The sequence below is a fragment of the Pelodiscus sinensis genome, chromosome 28 (assembly GCF_052426305.1).
Source record: "Pelodiscus sinensis isolate ZL-2025 chromosome 28, ASM5242630v1, whole genome shotgun sequence".
Taxonomy (NCBI): Eukaryota; Metazoa; Chordata; order Testudines; family Trionychidae; genus Pelodiscus; species Pelodiscus sinensis.
The window spans coordinates 17,105,427-17,132,029 of NC_143079.1; the positions used below are offsets into that span (position 1 = coordinate 17,105,427).

Here is a 26,603-nt window from a genome sequence, read left to right on the forward strand (position 1 = left end):
GAACCAGAGCCATGAGTCAAGTACCAGCAATCAGGCAGAGTTAGGATGTGAGAACCATGAAATGAGAGCTGGCTGAGCCGGGTGGAGCTCCGTTGTATGGATCACTTCTTGTTCTTAAGGAGTCTGGTGTTTCACCAGCAGGGATGGGTGGATGGAGATACTTCTCTAAGCTGCGCTTCACATAGTCCTGGTTTTAGCTGATGCCAGCAAGCTTGTCTGGTGGAGGGTCAGAGTGTGATGACCCCTCCCCTCATCCCCCATCAACCCTTGTGTTCTACCTGCAGGTCATGGCATGACCTCATTTAGGTCTTCAGTCTGAACATTTGTGTGCTCTGTTCATTAATCTTTTTATTGGATTGCCATACAATATCTTTATTATCAGATCTAAATATGTTTTCTAATATCAAACCTAAATATACCTGTAAGTAAGTTCCCCTCAGTAATATTTTACATCTGGCAATGGTCTTTCAAACACCATGGCTACGTCTACACTGGCCCCTTTTCCGGAAGGGGCATGTAAATTTCACGAGTCGTCGTAGGGAAATCCGCAGGGGATTTAAATATCCCCCGCGGCATTTAAATAAAAATGTCCGCCGCTTTTTTCCGGCTTTTAAAAAAGCCGGAAAAGAGCGTCTAGACTGGCCCCGATCCTCCGGAAAAAGCGCCCTTTTCCGGAGGCTCTTATTCCTACTTCAAAGTAGGAATAAGAGCCTCCGGAAAAGGGCGCTTTTTCCGGAGGATCGGGGCCAGTCTAGACGCTCTTTTCCGGCTTTTCTAAAAGCCGGAAAAAAGCGGCGGACATTTTTATTTAAATGCCGCGGGGGATATTTAAATCCCCCGCGGATTTCCCTACGACGACTGATGAAATTTACATGCCCCTTCCGGAAAAGGGGCCAGTGTAGACGTAGCCCATGATTTCCCATGGGTGTATCAATTTTCTTAAACTTTTATCATGAATCTGAATATGGATAATCAGGGCTGCACTTCAGTGATTTCATTCTTATTCTAAGTCGAAGATCACAGTGGGTTGTTTGGGGCAATTGCTCTTCTGCCTGGGGATTCACAAATTAAGATCTGCTGTGTTCAATCTTGTCCCCCCTTTAGTTTGTGCCAGAGCAAGTTGCCTTTGTCCTTTTGTGATATCAAACCAATAAAAAAGAGCTAGGCTGGAAACATAGTGTGTTGAGTTATTTAAGGAAGCTTCATTTAAAAAACAACCTGAGTTAAAGCATATGGCCAAAAGTTGCTGTCTCCTTGTGGTGGCTATGGACAGACTCCTTTATCAGCAGCACTTGTATTAGACCAGTGTTTCACTGGTCCAGTCATCCCAGCATACTTTCCCACCTCCCCTGCTGATCCTAGGCTCCATGCAGCACTGCTGTTTTAACAATGCTGTGTGCAGCCCGGGCCAGCTGGGGACTCAGGACTCCCAGCTGGCCCCAGTCTGCATGCAGCATTTCAAATCGGCAGCACCAGGTGTAGAGCCCCAGGCTCCATGCAGCGCTACCACTTCGAAGCACCCCCTCTTCTCTTCTCTCTCCCCGCTGCCTCTCTCTGATCGAGACAGCAGGGGAGAGAAAAGCGACTAGTCTTACTAGCCTGTCAACTATCCAATAAGCATTTGCTTATTGGGTAGTCGCCTAGTTGTTCACATCCCTACTGTTTACTGGGCTCTTAGAAGACATTTGGGGTAAATCAGAGCTAAATAACAGCACAGAACACTGAAAGCCAGGAGCAGTGGCTATAAAAAAAACTTTATGGGACTGCAGGAAGCTTGGGCACATCCGGGCTGATGTCTGCATTCAAATGAACAACATCAAGTTGTGCTTTACTGAACCTAATTTTTTATTGTGGTGCCAATCCATGTTCAGTGGTAAAAATAATTGATGGGAGTTGATCCATCACTAAGAATGATTTGTGAATGTACAAGTAGGTCAAATAAAGATATATGTGATGAACGACGAAGTGTGCTGACCTAATAAAAAGAACTGCGGCTCATTGGCTGCCATTTTACCTCATTTTGTGAGGAACTGTTACACCAGAGCCCCTGAATCTTATAACTCTATATATGGAAAGGAAATTTTTCAAATATTTGGAAGTGATCTCTGACATTCGAGGTGCTTTCTTCCTGTGTAATTAGCATATATTTAAGAAGGTAACTTTTTCTTCACTATTTTTAACTGGGTATTTTATCCTTCAAGTGTAATATGTAAAAACATACAGCTGCAGGAAAAGTGCTAAGGAATGTTCTATAATAATATGCCCTGTAATCAGTTTTAGGATAAAAATAAAAAGTCAGGCATTAACAATACACTTTCAAACCAGAAACTGAGATCCCAGTTACATTGCTGTGATAGGGTTACAGTAGAAAGATCTAGATTTTGACTAGTCAGGTTTTATAAGGAGTAATTCTTCTTTGAGTGGTGTCCCTGTGGGTGCTCCACTTTAGGTGCTGGGTCGTCCTGGTGCCGCAGATCAGTGTTTTCTTGAGCAGTGGTCAGCCAGACCATGCATGTGCGGTGCATTCTTCGTGCTCTTTTGATCTCTCGCGCAGTCCTGCTCCTGCCAGTTCCTCCTTCATCTCCTGTGGTCGCAGACAGAGCGAGCCTTTTCTCCTCAGAGAATCCTGTCAGGAATAGAATACTTAGTTGTTTAGTCTTGTAGTTAGAGTTATAGTTGTTACAGTTCTAGTTGTTCATTTTATTACTTAAAAAAAAAAAGACGTAATTAGTACATCCCGTAACTAGCCATGCTGGGCTCTCCCGGTTTTAAGAAGTGCGCCACATGCCGTGACGCCATGCCAGCTTCGGACGGCCATACAGAGTGTATCAAGTGCCTTGGTGAGGCCCATGTACCTCAAAAATGCGTCTACTCTGCCAGGTTGACCGTTTGGGCATGTAAGGACAGGGAGATGAGATTAAAAATGTTTTTATTTGACAGAGTGCTCCTGCCAGAACATTCTCATACAGTCTCCACTCCGCGGTCTCCTAAAGCGGAGGAAAGTGGTGAAGCATTGGAATGGGTTACCTAGGGAAGTAGTGGAGTCTCCATCCCTAGAGGTGTTTAAGTCTCGGCTTGACAAAGCCCTGGTCGGGTTGATTTAGTTGGAATTGGTCCTGCCTAGAGCAGGGGGCTGGACTTGATGACCTTCTGAGGCCTTTTCCAGTTCTATGGTTCTATGATTCTATGAAAGAAAGACTTTTTCACCACAGGTGGCTCCAGCTCAAAAAAGCCTCGCCAGCTCTTTAGCACAAGTCAGTGTCAGTGATAAGCCCGTCACATCAGGTTCAGTGGCATCCAAACATAAGTCGCTTGTCAGAGCCAAAATCACAACAAAAATCTGCAACGGTGCCATCAACAGTCGTAACGATCCGCTGCTCGGCACTGCCAGCGATGACACTGTCTACAGCAGTACCGCTAACATTGGCACCTTCTGTGTCGGAACTGTCAGCAAACATACCAATGACACTGACAACCTCGGCACTGGCCACACATGTGCCAATGACCTCGGCACTGATCAGTGCAGCACAGGCATTTTCGGCACCATATGTCTTGTCCAGCCCACAGGTGCCGAAGAAAGCACCTCACAAATCCACCTTGGTTAAATCAGCGAGACTGGAACTGCTGATGTTTTCACCATCACCATCTTCCACACCACCTTCTCCATGTTCTCCTTAAATAACAACGGATGACGGGGACTGCATCCCATGTAAGCAAGCAAGGCACCATGCACCTAGGTACCGTTTATTGTCATCCCTTTATAAGAGATACCTATCTCATTCTCCTTCTCCTCCTCCTTCAAGGGAGTTACAACGCTCACCCCGTTCACCCCATTCCCTGCACCTACCACCACATCATGAGGTGTACTTCATCCGTAGCCACTTCTGCTCCACCCAACATCATGACTCATTGTTGGTTCCACCAGGAAGAACTACAGTCCTCTGACCAAGTAAAACAGGTACTTCTACATAGCAGAAAACAATCCACCCAAACCACTTACCTTCAGAAGTGGCGTAGATTCCTCTCTCGGTGCTCTGACAAGCATTTAGACCCAAGCACGGCACCACTGCATAACATCTTGGACTAGATACTATCCCTCAAGGACACTAGATTATCCCTACCCTCTTTAAAGGTGCATCTATCAGCGATCACTGCCTTGCACTAACCAATTTAGGAGTAGTCAGTTTTCACTCACCCGGTCACAAAGATTTATGAAAGGCCTCTCCAACCTATGCCCACCATGCAGGCTACCGCCACCATCATGGAACCTAGAAATGGTTCTGGATACTCCTACCTGTGCACCCTTCAAACCTTTAGCAACTTGTCCACTGTCTATGATGATGCTACAGTACTTTTTCTGCTGGCAATCACTTCTGCTCGCAGTCGGTCAGTTTAGCAGCCTTGATGGCGGTTCCACCGTACACAATTTTTAATAGTGTAGTACTACGCCCACATTCTTCCTTTGTTCCTAAGGTTTGCTCTGACTTTCACATAAATGAACCCATTGTACTCCCTACGTTCTACCCTAAGCCACATTTAACTACAAAGGATGCAATATATCAGTTACTGGATGTATGCAGAGCTCTAGCATTCTATATAGAAAGGACCCTATCTTTCTGCAAGTTGGATCGTTTGCTCATTTTTACAGCGGACCGCAATATCCGTTATCGTAGAATCATAGAATACTAGGACTGGAAGGGACCTCGAGAGGTCATCAAGTCCAGTCTCCTGCCCTCACGGCAGGACCCAGCACTGTCTAGACCATCCCTGATAGACATTTATCTAACCTACTCTTAAATATCTCCAGAGATGGAGATTCCCCAACCACCCTTGGCAATTTATTCCAGTGTTTAACCACCCTGACAGTTAGGAACTGTTCCTAATGTCCAGCCTAAGCCTCCCTTGCTGCAGTTTAAGCCCATTGCTTCTTGTTCTATCCTCAGAGGCCAGGAAGAACAAGTTTTCTCCCTTCTCCTTGTGACACCCTTTTAGATACCTGAAAACTGCTATCATGTCCCCCCTCAATCTTCTCTTTTCCAAACTAAACAAGCCCAATTCTTTCAGTTTTCCGTCATGGGTCATGTTCTCTAGACCTTTAATCATTCTTGTTGCTCTTCTCTGGACCTTCTCCAGTTTCTTCACATCCTTCTTGAAATGTGGTGGCCAGAACTGGACACAACACTCCAGCTGAGGCCTAATCAGAGCAGAGATGAGCGGAAGAATGACTTCTCGTGTCTTGCTCACAACACACCTGCTAATGCATCCTATATACTTCTTGCATTTGTATATAGGCATCTAAGATACTGATTTGATCTTGCCTCCCAGTTCTGCCTTCTCCCTCCTTTCTCTCTGCTATTATAGTCCACACTCCCTCCCATTTCCGACCCATCTCCCAAGTCTCCATGTTCTTCACTTACCCATGGGCTTTGGTCACTTGTCCCTGTTTAACCTAGTTTAAAGCCCTCCTCACTAGGTTAGCCAGTCTGTATCCAACTAGGGTCTTCCCCTTCCTCGAAAGACGAACGTCATCCCTGCTTAGCAGTCCTTCCTGGAATAGCATCCTGTGGTCGAGGAAGCCAAAACCCCCCTGGCGACATCATCTTTGCAGCCAGGCATTCACCTCCAAGATGCACCTGTCTCTGCCTGGCCCCCTACCTTCGACAGGAAGGATCGAAGAGAATACCACCTGCACTGCAAACTCCTTCACCGGAACTCCCAGAGCCGTGTAGTCACTCTTGAACCGCTCAGTGTCACACCTCGCAGTTTCATTAGTTCCCCATGGATGAGTAGCATGGGGTGGTAGTCAGAGGGCCGGATAATTCTTGACAGTGCCTCCGTAACGTCTCGGATATGGGCCCCTGGCAGGCAGCATACCTCCTGAGATGACATGTCAGGGAGACAGATGTGTGCCTCCGTCCCCCTCAGAAGAGAGTCTCCGACCACCACTACCCTATGTTTCCTATTCACAGTGGTGACAGCAGACCTCCCAGCCTTCGGGGTATGAGGCTTCTCCTCCTCTGTTGTAGGGTATCCTTCCTTATCTCCTGTTTCAAGAAGAGCATAACGGTTTCCTAATACCACGGTGGGCAGGTTCGGAGCAGGGGTGGATCTCTGGGTGCTGCCAGAAGTAACCAGCTGCCTGTGTCCATACTGATCCGTCGTCTCCTCCACCAGTGGTGTGTCAGCAGTCCTGTGTACTGGGACAGCTACCTCAGCTGTCTCCACATGAACACTGTCCAGGAATTGCTCGTGGATTTGGATGTTCCTCAACCTAGCCACCTCCTCCTGTAGTACTCCCACCTGCTGCCTGAGAGATTCCACCAGCAGGCACCTTTCACATTGAATGGTCTCCCCAGCCTGGATATCAGTAAGTGGGAATTGCAAGCCACAGTCCCTGCAAAACCACACCAGGATCTGGTTAGAGGCACCCATGCTCAGGCGCTCTGTCTGGCTACAAGCGCAGGTGAAGGAGACAGAAGCAGTGCTGGCACAGGTGTTGCGGGTCTTCCTGACCATCATAGGCCTCTCTCTGTCAAACTCCCCCTTAAACTCCCCTGTCTGCAGCATCCTGTCCGCTTCGCTCTCCTGGTCGCTCTGCCTCTGGCTTTTAAAGCCTGCTCGCCTAGGTCAGGCTTGCCCCCTCACGAGTCACACCGGGGAAGGCTGATCAGAGGCAATCAAGACAACAAAGGTCAGGCACTCAGTCCCAACTGCCACAGCAGCTGAAATTGAAACTGAAGTCACCTGAAATCAGAATCATCACAACACATCTCCAAACTTATAGTTTCCTGCATTACACAATGTTATACTACAACCTCAAACACCTAGAGCACAGTCGACAAGAGTGGTGATGACTTCTACCACCATTCTTCCCCTCAGGGACATCTGCAGAGTGGCCACATGGTCCATCAATGACACTTTTATGAAGCACTGTGCAATTTTGCAGACTCAAGCGAAAGACACTATTGTGGCCTCCACGGTCCTCTTGGCCGCTGTCAAACCATAAATCTGAGGCCCACCTGCCTCTTAGACTGAATACTGCTACACATTCACCTATAGTGGAGCTCCCACAGGGACACCGCTCGAAGAAGAAGAGGAGGAAGTTACTCACCTTGGTGCAGTAATGACGATTCTTCGAGATGTGTATCCCGTGGGTGCTCCACTACCCGCCCTCCTCCCCGTCTCGGATTCTTTTTCCTTAATATCTTCCAGATACTGGCATGGGCTCGAGGAAGTGGGGGGAACTGGACTGCGCGAGAGATCAAAAGCGCAAACGGTGTGAAGCACGTGCCGCGCATGCACTGTCCGGCTGACCACTGCTCAAGAAAACTCCGATCTGCGGTGCTGGAGTGATCCGACACCTACAATGGAGCACCCACGGGGACACAAATCTCGAAGAACGGTTGTTATTGCACCAAGGTGAGTAACTTCTTCATATATTAGTGTCAAGTATGGAGGACCATGCATTAAGTGTAGGGGCCCTAAAGCTGTGTCTATACTGCAGTGCTATTTTTGGATACGTGTGGAGGTATTCCAAAATAGCTATCCCGTGTCTTAACAGCAAGCCTGTTAAATTTCAAAATATAATGGGCACGCTATTCTGCCATTCCTGTAAACCTTGTTCCATGAGGATTAAGGGACATTTTGGAATAGCAGGTTATTTTGAAATTTGGCGCTGTGTAGGCAATGCTAAATTACAGAATAAGCTATTTCGAATTAGACTCAAAATAAGCTATGCAACTTGCATAACTCAAATTCCCTAGCTTATTTCAAGCTATGGGTGCACTGTAGACGCATCTTAAGAGTTTTCACATCAAAGGAAAACATCTTAAATACTTTTATAAGTAAGAAAGAAGATAATGGCATTCAAGGTTTTATAATAATTTTTCTGAAATTAGAAGAAATGTTACCACCCAAGGTAGCGATGTTAAATTTTGATTAAATGACTAATCGATTAGTCAATAAGGGTGCCTCCACCTTTGAAATGTAGAAGCAGACCCAGGGCTGTTTCTACACTTCAGAGGCAAAAGCACTACATGGAGCATGGAGCCATTGAGGCAATCATCCACTTGCCCTGTGGGAGTTCTTCAGGTGATTACTCAACCCTGGTGATAAGTTGTTGTCTCTAGTATGTGTGTTTGTGGTGTGCTTGCTACCCCTCATTGACTGAAAGATACCATGTGATGGGTTTGTTTGGAGGACCTTGTGCTGAGGCTAGCAGCCTGTTAGGCCAGTCTGAGAGCTTGTTAATGAGTCTTCGATCCTAATCCCTTTAGCACTCATCAGCCCTTCACCAGGGAAGTTTTGTAAGGGAGTTGAGTGGATGAGTTTGAGTGGGACTAGATACACTTAACATTCTTAAAACTAAAACCACCTGATTAATAAAACATCTCATCAAGACAGTAACACGCTCCAGGAGTAAAAAGAGAATGTAGGTGTCACGGCTGTTCTTCACTCTGGCACTTCAAGTTCAAAAGGTGGGGCCCTGCGAGAGACTTTAAAATACCCTACCAATAAAGTCTTCTTCTTAAAAAAACTCGCCAAGGTCACAGATTCCCTTACCTTGGGTGTATGCTGTCATCACCCAAATTCAAAAACCTCTTTGAGAAGATGCACTCGAGAATTTCCTCTTGTGAGGTGCCCTCAAACTCTTGAACCATCCCTCAGGAGAGAACTTGAAAACAAACTAAAATTACGAACAGGAGCTGATCTGGCAGATTTAGGCAGACAGGACCTAGGGTCTAGGAATCAGTTCATAGTCTTAAAAAGATAATTTTATTAACAAAACAAAGATGACATCCTTAGTAAAGCATACTTGATTCCTTACAGAGCAACTGAGAAAAGACAGATTAAAAGCACAGAGAATTGCTTCCCTGGGATTCATTTTAAAAGTTACAGTGTAAGGGGGTGGTACATGGGCTTAGCATAGAGAAGTTCAATAAACCCCAAAATGAAGAAAATATGAAGATCACGTCTGACTACCCTAGTCTACTCACATATCTGTTGTTCCCAGGTTTAGTCCTTGACCTATGCTTGGATATTGCTGGAAATTCCATGCTTTGATCCTGGCTTAATTTATGTCTCCCAACTGAGCTTTGGTCGCACATAGACTGCAGCAGGGAGGTACTGCTTTTCAATTAAAAACCCTCAATCTGTTTTCATTGGCTCTCCTGGCTCCCTGCCAACACTTTCTGGAGACTCTCTGGCTATGTCTACACTGCAGTGCTGTTTCGAGATACCTGTGGAGGTATCCCGAAATAGCTATTTTGCGTCTTTTGAGCGCGCCCATTATTTCAAAATATAACGGGCTCACTATTCCAATGTTCTTGTAAACCTCATTCCACAAGGAGTAAGGGGCATTTCGGAATAGCGATTTATTTTGAAATAGTGCTGTGTACACAGTGCCAAATTTTGAAATAAGCTATTTCGAAATAACATCAAAATAAGATATGCAATTTGCGTAGCTCAAATTGAGTATCTTACTTCAACTTATGGTGCAGTGTAGACGCACCCTCTAACTGTCCCTGGGTTTAACCCTTACAGGCAGCATAGCTAACTGAATGGCTGGGATGTTCAGAAAAGGGTAGTACCCCTCCCATTGATCACAACAGGCAACAGAGTGGGGGTTATCCTGTTTATTGCACCCACTGTAGCATGCAGACCACCTGCCCTAGGGGTGGTCATGGTACATGTAGGTATCAATGACAAAGGGAAGGATAGGCGAGAGAGAGGGGTCCTGAAGGCCAAATTTAGGCTGCTAGGTAAGAGATTGAAGTCCAGGACCTCCCAGGTAGTATTCTATAAATCGCTTCCAGTTCTACGTACAGGGTCAGGTAGACCATAGAACTGCAGGGTCTTAATGTGTGGATATGAGAATGCTGTAGGGAGGACGGGTTTACATTTTTTAGGAACTGGGGAAATTTGGGAAAGGGGAAGGCTATACAGGAGGGATGGGCTCCACCTAAACCAAAGTGGAAGCAGGATGCTGACACTTAAAAAGATTGTAGATCAGCTTTTAAACTAAGGGCTGGGGGAACGCATGAGTCAGCTAAAAACATCTCTTAAGGGTGGATCTATTAATGGAGTTTGTCTGTGTCCTAGTAAGGAGTAGAGGATGGAAAATAAAAAATGGGTAAGCTTTGGGGTGTTAAATTTCCATCGACTACTCGACTAGTCAATAAGGGAGGCGCTCACTATCCCACTGTGCCTCTCCCTTTGAAATGTACAAGAACCGCCCATGAGCTTCTGTACATTTCAAAGGAAGAGAGACAGTGGGAATCTGTGCCAGTAGGGACCGAAGCCTCTGCTGGCATGGGTTCCCCCTCTCTGTCTCTCCCTTTGAAATGTACAAGAGCTGCAGGTGACTCTTGTACATTTCAAAGGGAGAGGAACAGCACTCAGGACCAGTGTGAGCGAGACTGTTTCATTCCACGCTGGCCTCTACCTCCCTTGCCTCCCATGGAGATGGTGCTGGGGGAAACCAGCTTATAAGCAGGACCAATCCCAAGTAAATCATCCAAGCTAGGGCTTTGTCAAGCCAGGACTTAAAAACCTTTAGGGATGGAGATTCCACCCCCTCCTAGGAAACCCCTTCAAGTGCTTCACCACTCACCTAGTGAAATAGTTTTTCCTAATATCCACCCTAGCCCGCCCACACTGTCACGTGAGACCATCGTTCCTTGTTCTGCCACCTGCCACTACTGAGAACAGCCTTTCTCCAGCGTCTTTGGAACCTCCCTTCAGGAAGTAGAAGGCTGCTACCAAACCCCCCCTCACTCTTATCTTCTGCAGACCAAATAAGCCCAAATCCCTCAGCCTCTCCTCATAGTCATGTGCTCCAGCCCCCTAATCATTTTGGTCGCCCTCCACTGGACCCTCTCCAATGCGTCTGCATCCTTTCTATAGTGCGGGGCCCAGAACTGGACGCAACACTCCAGATGTGGCCTCACCAGTGCCCCATAAAGGAGGATAATCACTTCTCTAGACCTGCTGGCAATGCTCTTACTAATGCAACCTAATATGCCATTAGCCTTCTTGTCTACAAGGGTACACTGTTCACTCTCATACAGCTTCATCTACTGCAGTGGTCTCTAACCTTTTTACACCCAAGATCACTTTTTAAATGACAGACCAAGCTAAGATCTACCGCCCTGCCCCTTCCTTGAAGCCCCATCCCTTCTTTGAACCCCCACCCTCTCTATTCTCCTCCTCTCCATCACTTGCTATCCCCAGTCCTTATACTGCTGCTTTTTTAAAAACACAATCTTCTGTAGGAAGAGGTTTTTCCAACATTTGGCCTGTCTAGACTGGACCAAATGTCAGGGGAAAAAAACCTTCTTTTGGAAGCCCCCGTATTCCTTGTGTAAAGAGGAATATAGGGGTGACTGGAAAAGCATGTTTGCTCTTCCACTAAAAAAAAGCAGAAGAACAAATGCAACGCTGGATGCAGAAGAGTTTTTCTGGGATATCTCCAGAATCCTGAAAAACTCCTGCAGTCTAGCCGAACCCTCGCTGGGTTGAGACAGGATGTGTAGGCTCTGGGGTGGGAATGAGGGATTTGGGTGTGGGAAGGGGTGTGAGGTGCAAGCTCTGGGAGGAAATCTGGATGCAGGAGGAAGTGGAGAAGGGGACACTGGCTCGGGGAGGGGGCTCCAGGCCGGGCAGTGTTGGGGTACTAAGCAAGCCACAGGGTTGTGGATGTGAGGGTGCAGGAATTTGGGTTGGGGTATGTGAAGGGCTCAGGGCAGGGGGTTCCAGTGTTTGATAGGCTCAGATCTAGGGTCTGGGGAAGTGGGAATGCAGGAGTGGTTGTGGCCAGATGGGTGGCTTGGCGTCAATTGGGGGTTTGTTGGCCAGGCTTCATTTTTAAATAAAATACTATGTTAAACACAAAAAGTTTCTGCATTGTCTTCATTTATGAGACTGGCAGGGAACCTGCCTTGAGTCAGGGGTCACTGACCCATAGAAAAGTCATTTGGGATCAGGGGACACAGTACTGAGGAGGGGTGCTAGTGGATTGTGGGGCAGGGTGCCAGAAGGTGCCAGAAGGACAGGTTTCTGCAGCAGGGGACAGGGTGCTGGTGGGGGACAGGTTTCTGCAGAGGGGAGCAGGGGACAGGTTTCTGTAGTGGGGAAGGCAGGGGAACAGGTTTCTGCAGTAGGGGACAGGGTGCCAGAATGAACTGGTTTCTGCAGGGGGGGCAGGTTTCTGCAGGGGGGGGCAGGTTTCTGCAGGGGGTTAAGGGAGAGGAAACAGCGAGGCAGGAGGGCAGGGGACAGGTTTGGGGCAGGGGAGAGGGAACAAGGTTCGGGGGCAGGGAGTCCCCTACACCAGCCACGGAGGGAAGCCTCCGTCCCGTGCTCCCTCTGGGCTGCCCTGTGCTCAGTCCAGGGAGGCTGTGCCTAGCTCCAGCTGTGCTGGAGCAAGCTTCCCGGGCTGGGTGCAGGGCAGCCGGGCTGGAAGGAAGAGAAGCGGCTGCCCGGCTAGCTGGCCATGGCGCTCAGCCAAGGTTTGCCATGCTCCACGTGGGCTGGTGCAGAGGGGAAGCTGCCTGGCCAGCTGGCTGTGGCGTTCAGTCCGGAGGAGGCTAAACCGCGCTCCAGCTGATCAGGCAGCTTCTTCTTTATGCCTGCCCGTGTGGGGCACCCTGGCTGAGCACCATGGCCAGCTGCCATGGCGCTCAACCAGGGTGCTCCACGTGGGCAGGCGCAGAAGAGAAGCCGCCCGATCAGCTGGAGCGCGGTTCAGCCTCTTTCAGCTGAAAGCCACAGCTAGCTGGCTGGGGTGTTTCAGCCCTCGCGACATCCCAGCTCCCACTATTCCGTGCAGCTACTCACCTGTGTTGTTGCTCGGTGAGTAGCTGCCCCTCAAATGAGGAAATCAAATGTAAAAGTACTGTGCAGGTGTGCAGTTCAGAGAGGGCTCAAGAGCGACTCTTAGAGCCCCTGAAATCGACCGGTAGCATTTAATTTCAGAAAGGGGACTACACAAAAATGAGGAAGTTAGTTACAGAGAAATTAAAAGGCACAGTGCCAAAAGTGAAATCCCTGCAAGCTGCATGGAAGCTTTTTGAAGACACTATAATAGAGGCTCAACTTAAATATATATCCCCAATTAAAAAATACTGTACTTAGTAAGAGAATCAGAAAAGTACCATTGCGGCTAAACAACAAAGTAAAAGAAGCAAAGCAGTAAGAGAGAAAAAGGCATAGTTTAAAAATGGAAGTTAATTTCTAGTGGGGAAAATAGAAAGTAGTATAAATTCTGGCAGATGAAGTGTAAAAATATAATTAAAAAGGCCAAAAATGAATTTCAAGAACAGTTAGTGAAGAAGTAATAGCCAAAAAAAAAAAAGTTTTTAAGTACATCAGTAGCAGGAAGCCTGCTAAACAAGCAGTGGGACTGCTGGACAATCAAGATGCTAAAGAAGCTCTGAAGCAGTGGTCCCCAACCTACAGAGGCTCCCGGGGGGCGGGGCCACTCACGCGCCGGGCGCCGGCATGTTCCCCGGGGCCGGGGCTGCCCGAGCGCCTTGTGCCATGGGCCTGGGGCTGGCGTCGCTGTGTGCCCGCCCAAATGTGCCTCAGGGCTGGGGCCGCCTGAGCGCCATGCACCAGTGCGTGTCGCGTGCCTCGGGCCGGCGCCTCCAGTGCGCCGTGTGCCGGGGACGGGGCTGGCCCAGGTTGTCGGCGGGCGCACACAAATGCCCCGGCGGGCGCCATGGCGCCCGCAGGCACCGTGTTGGGGACCACTGCTCTGAAGGATGTCGAGGTTATTGTGTAGCAACCAGTGAATTCTTTGCATCAGTCTTCATGGCTGAGGATTTTCAAACCTGAATCATTCTTTTTAGGTGACAAACCTGAGGAACTGTCCCAGATTGAGGTGTCATTAGAGGTTGATTTTGGAACAAACTGATACTTTCCCTTGGACCTTAGCCCATCCTGTGCTTTTCAGGACATTGGGCTACCCATGTTCTCCATGTTGGGTTATGAGCAGCCATGTGACCCAAGTCCTCCCATTTCAAATTAAAATGTTCTGTGTCATTAATAATTGTATGCTTTCAGGTCTTCCTAGGTCTACCCCTCTTGTTGGATTTTTTGGCTTCCAGCTGAGAGCCATAATCGGTAGTCATTACAATCCATTTGTAACACATATCTTAGCTATTTATGTCTTTTCTTATAAATTATTTGTGATGGAAACCTCACTTTAGTCATTTTTCTGACCTCGTAACTCACTCCTAATATTCTCCACAAGCACTTATGATGAAAGACATATAACTTCTGAGTATCTGTTTTCTTATGTTGCCAGGTTTCATTACCTTAGGTTGCTATGGCTACAACAAAGGCTGACTAGACTGTTTTGTATGAAAGGATACTCTCTTAAGTTTTCAAATGTTCCTAAGCTTACTGAAAGCTGCGTTTATTTTGACAATCCTTATTCTTATTTCCTCAGAGCATGAACTCTTATTGGCTTATTGTGCTTTCAAGATATTATTTGAATCGATCTACCCTCTCTAGCTCTTCATCGTCAATTTTGATGTTTAAATCCATATTTCTAATTACCATGGTTTTACATTTCTTCACTTTGAATCACAGTCCTACTTTCTCCATTGTTTCTTTCATTTTATTTGTGCATGCTTGAAGTCCTTCAGCATTTTCATGTAGAAGAGTGATGTTATCAATTAAGTCTATATCAATCTTGAATATTTCCACCTTACGCCATATTGATTTTTTTCTTACATATTTGAGGCCATATCAATAATGAGCAAGAACAAGAATGGAGACAGGCTGCATCCTTACTTTACCCCGTCCTCATTTTAAATCCTCTATCCATTTTAATACAACATTTGGAGTTAGTGTAAAATGCCTTCATTACATTGATAAGTTTCATCGGAATTCCATACCGCCCTACAATTTTCCAACATTGTATCCCTATTTACACTATCAAATGTTTTTTGAAAGTCTATGACATTAATACCATGGGTTCCTTGATATTCATTTACATTTTCAATAATCCTTTTTAAGGTGAAAATTGCATCTGTGTATGAACAACCGCACCTAAAACCAAATTGTTCCTGTTTAACACGATCAAAGTTAAGACTTTTCCTGTGACTGAAAGACGTATCACTCCTTTCCAATTGAAGCAGTCACTTAAGTATCCCGTTTTCAGAAGCTTGATGGTAGTACCAAGTGTCCCTTCTTCTGGAACTTTTTCTTCTTTTTTCATATTTTATTGCATAATGAACATACTTCTGTTGCCAAATCTTCATCCACAGATTTGAGCATTTTGGGGGTGAATGCCATCTAACCCTGGTGTCTTGTTGTTTTTTAGGTTGGGTAAAGCTTCTAAAATCAACTTTGATTTGAAATGCATCAGTGTCTAACACGGGGAGTGCCTCTTTTTGATCTCAAGCTAAGTTTTTGAATCCGGCTGGTTAAGCACTTCTTTGAAGTGTTCAACCATCTGCTCTCACTTTTCTTGAAACTTCAGAGTTTCAGCAAATTTCTGTTTCACTGGGACTCTATAAATTCACAAAGTAATAAGTCACAAGGACTAGACGGCATTCACTAGAGTTCTGAAAGAACTCAAATGTGAAATTGCAGACTTACTAACTGTGGTTTATTACCTATCCTTTAAACCAGCTTCCCTACCAAAAGACGGAAGCGAATGTGATGCAATGTTTTTAAAAGGCCCCAGACGCGATCCTGGCAGTTACAGGCCAGTAAGTCTAACTTCAGTTGAAACAAAAGAATTGTAAGATGTATAGATGAACATAATTTGTTAGGAAAAAGTCAGCATGGTTTTTATAAAGGGAAATCATGCCTCACTAATAGACCTGCTGATGGGGGGAGGAGGAGGCAGCAGTCAAAGGGAGTAGTTGCTCTGGGGCCTGGCGATTCAGAGGGGCCCAGAGCATTGAGCCAGCCTCCCACACTTGCCCAGGGGTCTGCAGATACTGTAAGTTTCCTTGCTCAGCAATCTACTAGAATTCTTTGAGGGGTTGTCACCGAGGTGCGGGGAGTCGCTCAGCCCTGCACCTGCACCCTACACCTGCCAGATGTGTGACTCAGCCGCCAGGCAGAACAGAAGGTTTATTGGTTCACAGGGACACAGTGTAGCACAGACTTGTTGTTAGCACAGGAACCAGGAGCAGTCAGTCACCCCATCTTGGGGATAAGGGGCCCTGGGCCCTGTTCCCCCATCCTGCTCCAAGTCCCCCAAGAAAACCCCGCACTCGCACTCTCAGCAACCTGACCCAGCCTCCAGCAGCCCCGCCTTCCCCTTTGTCTGGCTTCTTGGCAAAAGGTGTCTCCTGGTCACACCCTCTCCCAGGCTCAGGTTACAGGGACCTTTGTCTACTTCATGAGTTCCCGGGAGGGTGGGGGGGCGCAATGTGAAGAAATTCGAGGGGGGGAAGCACGAGGCAACCCAGCCTTCCCCCCCATCAAGTTTTGCTGCCCCGCTCAGTTCCTTTTTTTTTTCTCCTCAAGTTTTGCGATTTCTGCCCATATGACAGCACTTTTAATGAGCAATGACAGTCTAGGAATTTAACTACTTAAACACATATCAGTAGAAGACCATTGTATTGACTACTTTTTTGTTTTGGCTCCCATCTGTGGGCTGCATGTTGAGCCCCGCATAAACCCAAACTGCACCGCAGGCTACAAACAAATGGGTCATGGGCCACGTGTTGAGTAGCCCAGATATAAATCATGGGGTCTAAATTAGCTGTCACCGCTCGAGAGAGATCTTAGCGCACTATCCACAATGACTCCGAAAACATCCATTCAGTGTGCTGCAACAGTCAAAAAAGCAAACAATGTTTGAAATAATTAAGACAAGGTTACATAATAAGACAGAAACTATCATATTGTGTTTGTATAAATCTGTGGTACACCTGTGTCTTGAATGCAGTGTGCAGATATGGTCATCTTTTCAAAAAACCTTTTGGAATTGGAAAAGGTTTTGAAAAGAGCAACAAAAATGATTAGGGGTATGGGACAGCTTCTGTGTGATGAGAGATTAATAAGACTGGGCTTTTCGGCTTGTAAAAGAGAACTAAGAGGCGATATGACAGAGGTCTATAAAATTATGACTGGTGAGGAGAAAGTAAATAAGGAAAAGTTTACTCCTTCCCATAACACACAAACTAAGGGTCACCAAATGAAATTAAAAGGATGTGTTTTTTTAAAACAAACAAAAGAAATCATTTCTTCACACAATGCACTGTAAGCCTGTGGAACTCTTTGCTGGAGGAAATTGTGAAGGCCATGGCTATAACAGCATTCAAAAAAAAAAAAAAAAAAGCTAGATAAATTCATGGAGGACAGATCCATCAATGGCTATGAGCCAGGATAGGCAGAAATAGTGTCCCTAGCCTCCGTTTGTCAGAAGCTGGAAATGGTCTACAGGGGTGTATTGCTTGATGATTATCTGTTGTGTTCACTTCTTCTGGGGCCACCTGGTGTTGGTCACTGTTGGAAGACAGGATACTGGGCTAGATGGAGCTTTGGTCTGACCCAGTATGACCATTCTTATGTTCTTAAGCAAATTTATTGTCATACCACACTTAAATAAAAAATGGCAATTTTGGTGGGGTGGGAGGTGTTGTGTAAAGGGGAACAAAGTATTTGTGGAGTGTCTTTCCTCTTGAAATGTTGTATTGAGCCATAGTCCCTCATTTCTTGTTGAACTTGTGAAAAATAGCGTATATATGAACAGGACTGATGACATTCAAAGTTAGCAATCTCTTCTTTTGAGCATGTAACATGGAGGCATGTCAGTAAGATGCATGGTGCCATAAGGCAAGATAAAACTGTGGTTAAAGGTCCCAAGGATTTGAAGCTATTCTGCTTTGCTTGTAATTGAGGCAGTTATTTAAAAAAATTATTTTAAGGAAAAGTTCAGTCAGAACTGTGAATACAGTGATTAGGTAGGCGGCTTTATATAACTCTCCTTAAGATGGGTACTCAGTAAATTTCCAGATATTTTGACCAGTATACAGTATGTCTGAAAGCAGATATCTGAACAGAATATTTTGCAATATTTGTTTATCCTTTGAATGCCTCTGTGTGCATGTGTATGCATGCGCATGTGTATACATATATACACAGGAACAAAATATTTGGAGAGGAGAAGTAATAATATTGTAACTGAAGTAAACTAGCTCTTAAAAACAGCATTTCTCTTCATTGCAGCTGTTTACTCCTACAGGTTTATTTTAAGTATTGAAAATTAACCAAGCAAACAGACTGCCTAGATAAAAATGATCACCTGTGTAGTGTCACCATGACAGTTTGCTTTTCTTACGGAAATTAGTGCACAGGACTTAACTCTTCCCTTTAAAGCAGACTCCTAGGAGCAAAAGTTCCCTAGGGTAAGTGGAATAAATAAATCCACCACTGGTTCCTCTGTACGCTTTTCTCATTGTGCAACTTGTCATATAAACCCAGAAAGGACTAAGCCATGTATGTGTGCTGATTTTGCAGTGTTAGACTGGGTTTTGGGAAAGCTGTTTTTTTTTTTAAGCTCTGCCTCTGGGGCTAGTTGATCTTCACTTTTCTGTGCCTCCATTTCCTTCTTTGTAAAATGAGGATAAATGATACTGCACTCTTTCTGTAAAGTACGTGATCTATGGGTGATGAGCTGTAGATAGTAGCTCAGTGGGATTATTTTTATTTCATCATACACAGTGTTATGTATTCCAGACTAATGACTACATCATCTGGTGTTTGAGCAATACAGAGAATAAAACTTTGGAGCTTGTGGATGATCTTGGATTTTTTTTTCTAGACTGGGGGGTGTTTTTCAGGATACCAGAGAGTATCCCAAAAAAACTCTGCTGTGTCCAGGAAATGCATTTCCTCTTCCAATTTTTTTTCACAGAAGAGCAAATGCGCTCTTTTGGAAGCCCCTGTATTCCTTATTCTACGAGGAAGAAGGGGGCTTTCGAAAGAGGGGTTTTTTTCCCCCAACATTTGGCCCAGTCTAGGCAGGCCAAATGTCGGAAAAGCCTCTTCTGACAAAAGTATCGGAAAAAGCTACACAAACAGATGTTTCTGACAAACAGATGTAGTCTAGACGTACCCTTGAAAAATAAGGTATGCCAAGTGCAGAAGCAAACTGGCAGAATTATTACTGTGATTATTCTATGTCTGAGTTCCATAAATGTTCAACTTTCATTCCAGGGTATACAAATCTGAAAATTGGGTGTGTGCAGCCTCATGTGAATTTCCATTCCACAAATAGCAGAGGTATGTTTTTTTGTGTGTGGAAATAATACACCAGCTACTGTAATTGGTGATTTAATTGTCCTAGGTCATGAATGTATACATTGGATACATCCAGGCCTATGAAAAGATGAGCCTGGGAGCTTAAAGTGGTAACTTTTCTGGATTCAAAATTATGGACTGAATAAAGGGACCAGATTTATGACCCATGACAGCAGTCTGTAACCCACCAGCCTTCCTTTGTCCTACAGAGGTGTTAACTGCCCACTTCACTCGAATCCTCTCTTACAACATGTTAACTCCTTATGGCAAGATTGGGGAACCTTATTTGGGTCAGTGGCCACACAAAGTGAGGCAAAAAAACCCCTCACTTACATGACCCCCTGACCGCGAAGCAGGAAGGCACACCTCACATTTCTCTAGCACGTCAGAGCCTAAGAGGGCTTCTGCTAGTAGATTTTGTCAGCCCCCTGTGCTCTGGGGTGGGGCCAAAAATGAGGGGTTCAATGTTTGGGAGAGGGCTGCTGAGAAGTGGGCTTGGGATGTGGGGTCTGGTGGGGGAGGGAGGGCACTGGAGTGGGTTGTGGTTGCAGGGTCTGGGAGGATGGTAGGGTGCAGGAGCAGGTTGTGGGTGGGAGGTGGAGTGCATGAGTGAAGTGAGGGTGGGAGGTCTGGGCGAGAGGATAGTGCAAGACCAAAGTAGGGTTGAGGGTAGGGATGTTAGAAAGCAGATAAAAGAATAGTTGACTAACCACATGAATTCTTACCTGCTAGTTGACTATTCAAAAGTCCCAGGCGGGGGTGGTAGCCAGTGCACTCTGGTTCCGCTCCTGGGGAGCCCCCTGCCACCCCATGCTGCTGCTTCTGATACAAAGGCAGCAGTTCAGGCTGGCAGGCAGAGACAGTCCATGAGGAGAGTCAGTTTAAAAACCAGCTCCCCTCATAGACCAACTGCCTGCTTCCCCACACTGCTGCCTCTGATACAGGGTCAGCAGCGCACGGTGGCAGCAAGCCCAAGCTTGCCGCGGACAGAATGGGCTCCCCTCCACAGTGGGGAGCTGGTGGTGGGACTCCAGCCCTGGAGGATTGCTGTAGGGTTGAAGCACCAACACTGGCTCCCCAATTCTGGGGGTGGCAGCCCCGAGCCTCAAGGGCTGGATTTTGGCAAGCAGAGGGTTGGATTCGGCCCTGGGCTATAGGTTTCCCACTCCCCATGATAAATGATCTATTCCACGTTGTATTTAGCTGTGGTATTCTAAGTACCTTCTGAAGACCACCTCCAAAGCTTGTCTCTTTCACCAATAGAAGTTGATCAATACAGTTTATTAATACAGATGTTAAAATTTGTATTAAAGTAAATGTGTAACTGCTGAAAATGTCAGCAGCTACCCACGGGGGGGGGGGGGGGGCAGGCACAGAGGCAACAGTGGTGGGAGGCTGCCCCCCACACCAACTGGCTCTCCATGCTGCTGACTGGTACAGGGATATGGGACCCCCCAAAGGAGGATCCTGGAGTGGCCTAGGACAGTGCCCCTCAACCCTCCAGGGGCACCCAAGAGAAGTCTGGGTGTACATCAACACAAAATGTGGAGAAAACTGAAGTTTTGTGTTAAGTTTTACAGCATTTGTATTATTTTTGTACTTTTCACACCTCTGATACAGAGGCAGCAGTGAGAGGGAGAGGGAGGGAGATGTGTATAACTACGCACACTAACCAATGAGCCCAAACTCATTGTACGAATCACTTTTTGAATTGAAGAGCAATCCAAGATCTACCTCAAACCCAGATATCCTTGACCCCCTCTGTGCCCCTTCTCCGAGGCCCTGCCCCTGCTCACTCCATCCTTCCTCCCTCCCTACCCTACCCTTTCACCAGGCAGGGGCAGTGGGTTGGGATGCAGGCCCTGGTCTTGGATTAAGGGATTTGGAGTGTAAGAGGTGCTCTGAGCTTACCTTGGGTTAGGCAGTTGGGGTACTGGAGGGAGTTCTAGGTGCAGGCTCTGGGAGAGCATTTGGGTGCAGGGGTACTCGGGGTTAGGGTAGGGTCGTGGGTTGCAGGAGGGGGTTCATGGCTGGGGTAGGGTTTTGGTATGTGGGCTCTAACTGGGCACTGGTTACCTCAGTTGGCTCCTGGGTGGTGGTGCAGTGGAACTAAGGCAGGCTCACCCTTACCCCTGGTCTTGCACCACTCCCAAAAGCAGCCAGCAAACTCCCTCCCAAGTCCTGTTGTGTCCTCTCTCTGCTCTGTGGAAATAGGATACAGGGAAGGACAGGGGGCACCTTGACATCAGCACCCACTTTTGTCTCCCCTGCCCTGCCCAGAAAGCAGGAGGCTTCTGAGGAGACAGTTCCAAGGCAAAGGGCAAAAGATGCACAGCAGTGGGGGGAGAAGCAGCTGAAGAGCAAGCACTTGATAGCCTCTTGGCCAAACCAGTCAGGATCACCTGTCAGAGGTGCCAAGATCTACGATCCTGATCTATTGGTTGGTGACCACTGGTGTAGACGGTTACACTTTGACATCTGTAGTTATTAGCTCACTGCCTTGTCTCTCTAAGGCCATGCCTGCACTAGCGATCTTACAGCAGCTGAATCCTATGTCTGTCAGAAAGGGGTGTGGTTTAGAAAAGATAAGCATACATTGTAAATCATATCATGTTCCAATACTTTGCCTTCATTGTTGTAAAGTTTATTCATGATATTTGTAATTAAACTGTTGTTAAAACCAAGTTTCAGAATTTACTCAATGGGGCTGTATAATTTGCACTGTAGTTTCAGATGGAAATTAGAAGGTAGTATTTCAGAGTTCTGTAAAAGACATACTTTGTGATCTTTGGCAAGCCACTTAATTGCCTCAGTTTCTCCATCTGTAAAAATGTATAATTATAGGTCAGTGGTTCTCGAACTGTGGTCCGTGGCTGCTTCCAAATGGTCTCTGGCCCGAGTTCATCCCCTCCCCTTCTTCCCTCCCTTTCCCTGCAACAGGGAGCCCACTCTGGCACTGCAGTCTCTCAGCCACCTGTGAGGTTGGAGCACCAGTGTGGCTTCCCTCTGGGGGGGTGGGGAAGCCCTTAGTCTCCCCCCTGAACCTGGCTTGTGGGGAAGAAGCGGAGCTAGAAGCAGTTCCACATGCTGCCACTCCTCCACCCCTGGTTGGGAAAACAGCAGCGCACAGATGCGCTGCCTGGAGGATTTCCGCGCTGCTCCCATTGACCAGAATCCAGCCAGTGGGAGTGGTAGGAGGCCGTGTCTGGGAGCGGTGCGTGGCACGAAAACAAGTAAGTGCCCCCCACCCCGTCAAAGCTAGACCCTGCACCCCCAGCTCCCTCAGGCACCCTCTGCTGAGATCCCTCACCCCAGCCTGCTCCTATTACTTCTCCCATGGCCAGACACCCTACCCCCCACTCTGCTCCTGAATCCGCTCTTGCTCTTGCAACTTGCCTTCCGGCCACACACTGTGGATGTGGGAAAGTCAGTGGATGTGATATACTGTACCTTGACTTTAGCAAAGCTTTTGATACGGTCTCCCACAATGTTCTTGCCAGCAAGTTAAGGGAGTATGGATTGGATAAATGGATGGTAAGATGGATAGAAAGCTGGCTAGACTGTCAGGCCCAACGGGTAGTGATCAGTGGCTCGATGTAAGGTTGGCGGTAGGTTTCTAGCGGAGTGCCCAAGGATCTGTTCTAGGATTTGTTCAACATCTTTATTAATGACCTGGATGGAGGGGGTGGATTGCACGCTCAGCAAGTTCACAGATAACACTAAGCTGGGGGGAGAGGTAGATACGCTGGAGGGCAGGGATGAGGGTCCAGAGCGACCTATACAGATTAGAGGATTGGGCCACAAGAAATCTGATGAGGTTCAACAAGGACAATTGTAGAGTCCTGCACTTGGGACGGAAGAATCCCAAGCATTGTTACAGGCTGGGGAGCAAATGGCTAAGTAGCAGTTCAGCAGAAAAGGACCTGAGGATTACAGTGAATGAGAAGCTGGATATGAGTCAACAGTCAATGCATATTAGGGTGCATTCGGAGGAGCATTGCCAGCAGATCCAGAGAAGTGATTATTCCCCTTTATTTGGCTTTGGTGAAGCCACATCTGGAGTTTTGTGTCCAGTTCTAGGCTCTCCACTACAAAAAGGATGTGGACGCATTGGAGAGGGTCCAGCGGAGGGCAACCAAAATGATTAGGGGCTGGAGTGCATGACCTATGTGGAGAGACTGAGGGATTTGGGTTTGTTTAGTCTGCAGAAGAAAAGAGTGATAGGAGATTTAATAGCAGCCTTCAAATTCTTGAAGGGAGGTTCCAAAGAGTCTGGAGAAAGGCTGTTCACAGTAGTGACGGATGGCAGAATGAGGAACAATGGTCTCAAGTTGCACTGGGAGAGGTCCAGGTTGGATATTAGGAAAAACTATTTCACTAGGAGAGTGGTGAAGCACTGGAATGGGTTACCTAGGGAAATAGTGGAGTCTCCATCCCTAGAGATTTTTAAGTCTCGGCTTGAGAAAGCCCTGGCTGGGTTGATTTAGTTGGGATTGGTCCTGCCTAGGGCATGGGGCTGGACTTGATGACCTTCTGAAGTCTCTTCCAGCTCTATGGTTCTATGATTCTATCCATCCCTCTCCCCCCACAGTGTTGGAATGCCAGGGAGTGAGGTGTCTCCATTGGGGGCCACATCAGTGAGGGTTGGCAGATTTTGGTGGGTTTTTTTCTGCTTTTCACTTTCCCCACCTGATTTTTCTGTGGGTCAGTAGCCCTGACCCAAAAAAGGTTCCCATCCCACCATAAAGAAAGACAACATTTAAACCTTTTGTCTTGAACATAAATTAATATTTCACTTAGTTTATCCAACTTCATTTTAAATAAAGATGAGAAAGTTAAAGTTCTTAGCCTGTTTAATACATTCAATTAATATTTCTTTTCTTACTGGTTAAATTAAACCGTTCTCCATAGCTGCAGCACTAGCAAAATGGCTCAGGTGTGATTATGGTGAGTTTCCGTTAGCAGCTGGTGGTCTGTGGAAAGATTTGCATGAGTGGGGTTGGCCATGGCAGTTTGACAAGCACTGTCCTAGGTGGTGGGCAATATGGGCAAGGGGAGGAGGCATTGCCTTCTCAAACAGAATGGGATGGTTCCGCTCAGGCTCTGCAGTGTGACTGGCCGGCCACTTGGAGGGGTGGGGGTCTAAGTACAGGCCAGCTGCCAGCAGCCAGAGCGGGGCTAGGCTCTGGTGGGTGCAGAAGGGGCAGAGCTGGTACTTGTTCTCCCTTCCCCTTGCCCCATTAAGCAATTTATAATATGTACCTGTCTTTACACAGGACTAACATCTTTGGATTATATTTTCTGTAGAAATGCCAATGTGAATATACATAGGACATTTTGTAAACTGCAACAGAGAAATAATTTTAAAAGTATCTTTTAAAATTAGGGTCTAAGTTCATTTTCTATTATTCTGTTTTCAATTTTCCCCGTCATTGGGGCTCAAACATGGAACTTCACTGAACTGATTGGAAAAATGCCTGAACCACATTATATACTTTTCCTTATGGATCTTGGATGGATTTTGTGCTGTAAAATAAGATTTGAGTTGATTAATTTTGTTAACGATTTAGTTAATGATTTAAAGTAATATCTATAAAATATTTTGTACCAGTCATGCAACACATGTTCATTCTGTCCCTCTTCTTTTGCATACTGTGTAAATGAGTTCTCATGTTTTATCCCACAAACTGTGCAACTAACGGTAATAATTACATCAATATTAACAGTAGTTAGTATTGGAAACAGGAGAGGTTGGGGGAGCACATCTGCATGATTATAGCTTTTACAAAACCAGATACTTAAATAGTTGTCCTACTCACTTGGAGGATTTTGGCTAGATTCCACTGGATTTTCTGCTTATAATATTCTAGGATGTCTACAACACTTTATCTACTTTATCAACCACTGCCAGCCTGTTTGTTTCATTAATTTGTATTCTTCCTGCTTTTACTCATAGTGCTACTTACTGTGCATAGTTAAGTTTTCTTGTGATGTCAGAGGCATGTAGTAACAGCTTGTGACCATGTGGTGTCTTCCTGTATTTTTAACTGTTGTGTAATGTAAATAGTGATTCTGATTGGATAAAATAGTTATACAATATAATAAGTCCATCCAGATTATAAAAAACCTTCAGCATGCCTGCATTTTAGTAGAATGCAACTCACGCCCTGCAGTTGCTCTATTACAAAACGGAAGAAACTCAGGTCAGTTGATTGAGAGGCACTGTAGAGATTAGTACAGATTTCTTGAGGTAAGATATTATCTTTGAATTAAAACTGTAAGAGGAAGAACTCAGCTGCTTAAGTTTAGATATTAACTATCCAGTTGATAATTGTCGACATAAAGAACGTAAGATGCAAATGACTGCCAACTATATGACACATTCTTCTGATTTTACAAACTAATATTCAGATCATGTCATTTGGATTTGAGAACTAATTTGCGTAATGTAGAAAATGTATTTGTGACTGCTTTAAAGAGAACTAGGAAGAAATGTTTATGCCATTCTTAATTTGTAATCTGTAGCAATATATTTGCCTACAACCTTAAATTTTTCAAAAACTTTTGAGATGAAAAGCAGTGTGTGTGGAGATAATTCAGTTAGGAATTAAGTTTTACAGAGTTTATCAGAGCATTTTTGGGAGGAAAAAATTGCTTTGGGTTTTTCTTTAAAGAATGTTGAATATTTTAAAACAATAAATAGACGCTTAATGTGTCTCATGTACTTTACAAAGTCAGCTTCTTGACAGATTGAGAACAACCCTAGAAAAGAAGCTTTTAATAATGTGGATAATTATCAGTCTTGATTTCTGTGTGTGAAGTACCCAACTAAAATGAGAGATTTTTGCATTGATTAAACAGTCTCATGCTGACTTTGTGGTGCTATAGTTTCAGAAGGAAACTGAGAACTCTCAGCTTCTGGTGTTCAGAGGAGTGTTAAATACAAGTTGAACCTCTCTAGTCCAGCACCCTTGGGACTTGACCGGTGCCAAACCAGAGAATTTGCCAGACCACAGGAGGTCAATATTGTCTACCAGCATTGCCGGCTTACTGGGCATTTAGGGGTAAATTAGAGCTAAATAACAGCAAAGAATACTGAGAGCCAGGACTGGTGGTTGTAATGGGGCTGCAGGAAACTTGGCCACACCCATGGTAAGTGGCCATCTGGCTAACTAAAATTATACTGCGCCATGGATTTTGCTAGACCCAGGGAGAGCTGGACTGGAGAGGTTCAAGATGTCTTACACATTTACTTACTCTCCTAACAAGGGGATTCTTTCTAACCAAAGATTTGTTTTAAACTAGAAATGATGGTGAGGCTGGTCCTCTCG

General features: G+C 45.9%; 1 protein-coding gene across 9 annotated transcripts in view; it reads left to right on the forward strand.

Moving 5' to 3' along the window:
• SLC23A2 (solute carrier family 23 member 2) overlaps positions 1–26,603 on the forward strand; it is a 146,907-nt gene that overhangs the window by 13,630 nt on the left and 106,674 nt on the right. For 3 of the 9 annotated variants that reach the window (XM_089773808.1, XM_075910856.2, XM_089773805.1), the window contains exon 3: positions 19,189–19,254. The exons of 2 other annotated variants lie outside the window; for them this stretch is intronic. The gene's annotated coding sequence lies outside the window, so the exon portion shown is untranslated. Of the gene's footprint in view, positions 1–7,212; positions 7,420–19,188; positions 19,255–21,284; positions 25,523–26,603 lie in introns of those variants that run through there. 4 more of the 9 variants (XM_075910858.2, XM_089773806.1, XM_075910859.2 and 1 more) reach the window with 3 other exon arrangements.